Raw genomic sequence first — 6,000 nt, forward strand, 5'->3', positions numbered from 1 at the left:
GAACATGTCAGTAATAACCCGTATAAAGCAGAAGGTCCATATCGCTTCAAACCGTTCCGTGAAACAAGGCAAAGCCGAGAAACCACGTAACCTTATTAGAGGTGGGGTCGACGCCTTTTGCGAAATCACCTTTTTCACGAAAGCAAGATTTTCAAGGCGAGCGTTACTTATCGCGGATAGCGTCAAGGCCTGGGCGAGAATGCCTTTTCGAAACCAGGAACTATGTCGTAAGCCAGGTTTTGCTTTGTGACAAGGTACGTAGGGAGGAAAGGCCGGAGGGTTAACCAAAAAAGTTCGCATTGCTGCGCCACCCGGTTTAAGAGTAAAGGTAAGTGTAGACAAACGTTAAACATAGTATGTATCACTGTCACCGTCCATGTATCACAGCTGTATTTATTGCAGACATTCGTTGTAGCAACTTTCCGTTCTTCTTTTCTGAAAATGGCTACTGTCCAGCTTCTTAGTACGGTACACAGCACTTGACCCTACCCTGCTGCAACCTGGCTGCAACCTGATTAAACAAAAACCAGGCGTGCGAATGTTTCATCACAACGCCAGGTGCCACAGAGCATTCCAATAAAAGAAATTCTAGAGAAACATTCACGTCTTATCCGTGGCTTAATTATTTCGGCGGTATTTGCTACGTTTCTATCAAAATGGCCACGAAGGGTTCCGAGACCATCTCCCGTCACGTGACGTTACGCAACTAAGATGTTTACATTGCAAAGAGCGATCGCACGAGCCATATCATGGACGCGACAGAAGTCGCTGGTAGCGTCTATCAAAGTTCTGGGGCTTTAAGGGCCAGAACCACAATACGAATATGAGCCACGCCCCTGGTAAGTTCTGCCACTGTTGTACTATATTAGGCGTTGGTTGATGCCGTAACATTACTGTGCTCAGACACCACACCTTGTGAAATCTATCCATTTATAACAACTCATTTGCGTCAAACTCATTAAAAGGAAGTATGTATATATACATTACTTGATCCGCCAGGAAGCAACCACTCAGGATGTCCACACCTCGGTCGACAGGCGCTCGCACAAAGTCCATCTCACAGCAAACAAGACAGTTAAGGGCGACTATTCGCAGCACACAGCTCGCAACTATGCGAAAAATTAGTGGCGCCGGATCACGCCTTGCAACGGGGTTTCTTGAACGCTCTCCGGCAACGTTCGCAAGTATACTTCGCAACAACAGCCGCGGGCGATGGTGCACGATACGCCGCTGGTGCCACCTTCTAGAAACTGCAAAACCATCGGAAAGTGGAATCAAGCTGGTTTCAACCGAAGTACTCCTGCGTTGATTTTGTCGTACCCCGAGGGTGTCCTTAACGCAATGCCACGCCAACGTTTTGACCGGAAATTCTACAATCGCCGTCTTCCTTCCGCTTCTGGGATTCATTGAAAAACCGCCGTTGCTTATCTGTTCGAGACGGTTCGCTGCGATAAGTTCCGTTTTACCTGATTCTTTGAGACCACGCTAGAGGCTCAAGCCTTGCTTTGTATACCTATTCGTGTAGCACGCTAGGCACCAGAACGAATGGCCCATGAATGAGTGTTTCATGAAAGATGTATGTGTTCACGTACACGCCTCGCTTGATTTCCCGACAATACACATGAAGATGAGTGCAGTGACATCATTTATGCACATATTTAATGTGGTTTATTAAGGGCACGATAAACATACTTACTTAACTTTAGGCGTTTTGGGCATCAAAACCACGATCTAATTAGGGTACACGCCGTAGTGGAGGGCGCCGGCGTAATATTGATCTCTCGGGGTCTTTTTAACATACACATAAATTTAAGTACATGAGCTTTTTTTTCAGTTGGCACACATATAGATAGGGCCCCCGTAGCGGGGTACGAACGCGCAACCTGGAGCTCAGCGGCACATCGCCATGGCCGCTGGACTATCGCAGCGGCTACGAAAAGGAACAGTTACGCCGTAATGACCTGATCAGTACAACTGCATCAGACACCGCTAAACGCGCCCTGCCACTGTTCAAATGCAGTTGAGCTCAAAAGTTATACTTCATATGTGGCTCAAAGAAACAGAGCTCGCTTTATTGAGAAGTAGAGTGTTTATCCGGCGTATGTTCACCTACATATACTACTCGGCAGGGAAAATTGCCGAAGCACGCTGTTTAAATATTGATCTGTTTACGAATCCAGGAAACGAGTCGCGTGCGCACCTAAGACACGTTCTTGAGTCTTACTCTCGAGTCGCATTAATAACATAAAAGATCACGCTATTTGGACAAGCTGTTCGTGAAATTAAACTCACTCACTATCCGTGAGCAAGCGCCACAGCTTTCACCCGAACACGCTCGTTTTGTTAACGTACTGCACTGCAAAAAGTATCGCTACCTCCCGCTCAAACACGAAGATTGCAAGGAAGTGGGCCCGTAGTCTAGCTACGTGCAGCGAGCGACAGTCTTTCGGAGTCGCGCTCAGCTTACGTGACATAGCCATATATACCCGAGTTGCCTTGATGAAGAAAAAGTTGTGCAGTCTCTGCACACATGATGCTAGAAGAGCGGACTCTTGGGCTAGTTGGTCGTCCATATTTGTAGTAGCTTAGCGCTTATAAAACCACCGACACAAGGAAGACAGAGAAGGACGAGCGCTTGGCCTTGTACAATATATATATATATATATATATATAAAGGAGATCTTTGCGTTACATACGCCCATACATTAGTAAAGCCCGAACGGTCTCTGTCAACCAAAGAAAAAAAAAGAAAAATAGAAAGCAGAATGGTGTAGGAGCTACAACATATTAGTTTGTCTTTTTTTTGCTATCATTTTTGGTATTATGGGAAGTGTAAACACCGTATACACTGTCAGTAGTTAACCTTTCTGCATAAAATGAGAACACAACCACCCCGCGGGATGAAAAAAATTACAAGGTCCTTTAAGATCGCTCTTAAGAGGTGAACGGCGAAAGCCGTCGTTAAACATGTTGGTCATATCATAGTCACTCGTAGTCATCAGAAGTCATTTCAGTCATTCTTTGTCATTACTAAGCATTTTTAGTCATTTCTAATTAATTGTGGTCGTTACAATTCATCCTTAGACATATTGGTCTTTTCGTAGTCGTTAGTAGTCATTACAAGTCATTAGCAGTCATTATTAGTCATTACTGGTCATTACTAAGCCTTTTTAGTTATTTCTAATCAATTCTTACAATTTGTCGGTAGACATATCGGTCATTTCATAGTTATTTCAGTCATTATTAGTCATTACTGCTTACTAGTAAGCATTCTTAGTCATTTGTAATCAATTATGGTCATTACAAGCCGTCGTTAGACATATTGGTCATTTCGTAGTCATTAGTACTCGTTACAAGTAATAAGTGGTCATTTTAGTCATTAATACTCATTACTAGACATTTCTAGTCATTTCTAATCAATTGTGGTCATTGCAAGCCGTCGTTAGACATATTGGTCATTTCGGAGTAATTAGTAGCCATTACAAGTCATTAGTAGTCATTAGTAGCCATTACTAGTGATATTAGCCTCTACCAATCACCATTATAACATTATCTTTCACTAACTCGCACTGCCAATCATTTCTCATTGTTTAATCTGTCTTCATAAGGCGTGATGACGCTTCGGCGGACACACCGGTCGTCAAGTCTGCTGAAACAAACTTCACCATGAGTCTGGAAAGGCTTTCGCCTTAAAACACATTCGACGAACACCATACACTTCTGGGAACATCTCAGCCAAATTTTGCAGTCGGGCGTGGGGCGCGCGGTTCAGAAGCTGAGCGCGAAGTCGCCTTTTTTCAAAAAACCAACGTTTCAAAAATAGAAAGCCTCCTTCTCGACCTTTTCGAAGTTGCCGGCGGCTGCTATCTCGTCATATGCAAGGTTCCCATGGGCGGCTGCTATCGGGTGACAGCTGACATCAATCGAGAAGCGTGTTTGCATCAGACCCTACCAGCCGTGCGATAAGTCGTCTGTTTTCCAAATTGCACATCTTCCAGGTTTCCCGCTACGTTAGGAATCCCTTCAACGAGAGTGCGGAGTGCAGCATCCATCGCCGATCCGATGTGCGCTTTGCAGACGTACCCGCAGACGACGTTTCGTTCACGCTTTATGATTTCCGAAAAGATAACAGCGAAAGGGAATATGCAAGTCATGCCACAATGTAGGAGAAAAAACAACCGCGTGCACCTACCAGTACACTGTAGTGCGGCAAAGTGCTACAGTGTACTTTTGTTTTTCCTTTTCAAGCGGTTTGTGCTTTCCTATCCCTAAGGGTCTTCGCTATGCTCATCAAACTACATACTACCTACATACTGTTTACAGCTGGCGCGCGTCTGCTGGTGCCTTGGTTAAAAAGGCTGATCCGGATTCGTAACAGCCCCGGCATCACGTTGAATGGTTAGAGTATCTGCATCTACTCTATCACAATAAAATAAGAAAAAAAGAGGCGATTTTATTCAGTCCGTCACCAAACAAACCACACACACTCACCACTCCTAAAAACTGAGACTTCTGTTGTCGAGCCGATCTCATTAGTAAGTCATTCTTTCTACGAATGGTCTGAGAATAGAACTGTCTCGAAGCCGACGTAAGGGAACACTCGTCGTCAGCTGATTTCCTTACAGCACTGAAGGGTCACCTGTCGACCACTTAATTAGTCAGAAGACATTAGCTTTCTTTTTCTTGTCTACATGTATTCTTTTGTTGCCTTGTATGCGAGTGTTTTACCGTGTGTGTTCCGCGATGTAACATAAGCTCCATATTGGTGTAATTGTGCACGAAACCAGTCCCCATACATTTTTATGCGCAAGCGTCGGTATGCAAAATATGTGTTGTTTTTACTACGTAATGGTTCATTTTGTATCCCCACTTCTGCTCACAGTCTTATCCACGCTAGCACAAAATCAATTGCAGCAGCCATCTCGTCATCAGTCATCTCTGGGTGCAGTGCTTCTTTGTCCTTGGCGATCTCGTCATTGTTTTTCTCGAGGCGCCGAAAAATGCTGCAGAGCTCCGCACGATCAAACTCATTGCTGGCAGAAAGGTCAACTTCCTTGATAACCTTGGTGCCCTGTCGTCTCCGAGCTGCTCTGGCGTTTCGCAGGTGTTCCATGGTACTGCACGAAAGCCGGCCCCGGGTTCCAGCACCAACGCAAAGCCCGAGGACCCTCGTTGTGCGGTAGACCAGGCTTCAAGTAGGGTGAAGAACAACACACCCGAAGAGCCGATAGCAGTGCGTCTTGCACCGCCGTTTCTTCCAGCAAAAAGACGAAGAACCCCCGCGTCACACGCCTCTGAAACCCGCACTTTGTTTTTCTTTCCTCCTGCGTGAGCTATTTCTTTGCTTATACTACCAAGCAACATTGCTGAAAAAAATAAATTAAATAAATAAACTAAGAACCTCATATCCTTGTTTCAAGGTGTGTGCTTGTTATTATGTGTTAGCGTGTAAGCGTTTTGCGTCTCGCGCACTGCTGTTGTTTCTGTCGCATATACTCGAGAATTCTGGGAATTTTTTTTAGCTTACAGCAAGTTTTTTGAACTGACAGCGAAATTACATCTAGAATCTCGGAAACGCCACAAAACTTATTGGAGTGCATCCTGTTATTGCTTCGTGCCCAGTTTAGCATATTCTTAAACTTTCATGTTTACATATTCCGTGGTTAGGCGACGTTTTCGCATGTCCCGACGTATTCTTCGATCCTAGAATACAGAGAACGCGTGCATTTCGGTTTTATTCTTGATGTTGCCTCTTTTCGTGCGTCCCTACTTTGACCTTCCTCTCCAAGTTGGGCTGTAATCGCTTATCCCACATGCCGCGGCATGTTGTAAAATGCCAGCGTCGAGAAAGACGGGGCTGCTCCTCCCTCCCATCCCCACCCCCCGCCACACCAACTAAATGTATAAGGGGCACGTACGAGTGGCGCCGCCTGAAGACAAATACATACCCACACCTATGCGTAAAACATGCCATCCACCACACCGCATGCGTGGACACCT

The 6,000-nt window shown here is 45.2% G+C and overlaps 1 protein-coding gene across 1 annotated transcript in view; it reads right to left on the bottom strand.

Moving 5' to 3' along the window:
* Positions 1 to 1,297, bottom strand: part of LOC135898911 (sodium- and chloride-dependent glycine transporter 1-like) — a 968,957-nt gene extending 967,660 nt beyond the window's left edge. Inside the window, exon 1 of the mRNA XM_065428136.2 lies at positions 988 to 1,297. The gene's annotated coding sequence lies outside the window, so the exon portion shown is untranslated. The remainder of the gene's footprint in view (positions 1 to 987) is intronic.
* Between the last annotated feature and the right edge of the window lie 4,703 nt (positions 1,298 to 6,000).

The sequence above is a fragment of the Dermacentor albipictus genome, unplaced genomic scaffold (assembly GCF_038994185.2).
Source record: "Dermacentor albipictus isolate Rhodes 1998 colony unplaced genomic scaffold, USDA_Dalb.pri_finalv2 scaffold_23, whole genome shotgun sequence".
Taxonomy (NCBI): domain Eukaryota; kingdom Metazoa; phylum Arthropoda; class Arachnida; order Ixodida; family Ixodidae; genus Dermacentor; species Dermacentor albipictus.